The sequence below is a fragment of the Psammomys obesus genome, unplaced genomic scaffold (assembly GCF_907164565.1).
Source record: "Psammomys obesus unplaced genomic scaffold, mPsaObe1.curated_primary_1811, whole genome shotgun sequence".
Lineage (NCBI taxonomy): Eukaryota > Metazoa > Chordata > Mammalia > Rodentia > Muridae > Psammomys > Psammomys obesus.
Window position 1 is genome coordinate 22,721,545 of NW_026592510.1, and position 985 is coordinate 22,722,529.

Sequence of the window (985 nt, forward strand, 5' to 3'; positions counted from 1 at the left end):
ATAAAGTATAATTAATAAAAGTTAAAAAATAAAAATCTCTAAAAAATAAATTAAACATTTAAAGGAAAAAAAAATATAGTTTCTCATGTTGTGGCAATCCCCAACCATAAAATTATTTTCACTGGTACTCCATAACCGTAATTTTGCTGTTCTGAATCAAAATACAAATATCTGATATGCAGGATATATGGCATGAGACCCCTGTGAAATGATTGTTCTACTTATGGTGGGGCTTGTAGAAAGGATGAAGATTGGGTGGATAAGAATTAAGAATGATATTGTAGGGGACTTTTTCTGAAGGTTTTTTTTTTTTTTTTTGAGAGCTGAGAGAGTCCTAATTAGAAGCTTAGGGCCTGATTAGAAACTCCACTCAGTGATAATCCCCTAGCCCCGGTCTTATAGGTCTTATAATTGCCTTGCTGGGATGAAGGATCCTAGCCAGGAGACGCCAAATGTCCCAGGACTGTTAGCAAGTGCTTTCTGTTATTCTGGGGCTGCAGATGCCAGAAATGCCCATTTCTTCTCAGGTAGACACTAGATTCTTTCCACACCCACACAGCCTTCTGTATATGGGAGGGACCTTCGCTCTTGGTGAAGGTGAGTGCGGTTGTAGTTGTTCAGAGAAAGAAAAACTGTAGTCCAGATTTTAAATGTACTAGACAACCGGAGTTTTGCTTTCCTTTCATCTAAAATGGGCATCTTGTTTTGTTCCTTTGTTAAGCAGTGTCAAAACTAAACATGATCTTTTTGTGCCTGGCAGGTATGCCTGACACTTAACATCTAAAAGCTGGTAAGTGCTCTTATGTCTGCTTTAGGTTATTGTTTTTAGAAGACCTGAGAACCAATGGTGAAATTATACATAAAGGTGGGAGTCTGCTCTAGGATTCTTGCTGAACCTCTGAGAAACTTGTACAGTTTAGGCTATTTGGAACAATACAGTGTGATGGCCTAGGCACTTAAAAGAGAAATGGAGACTCTGGGAAGG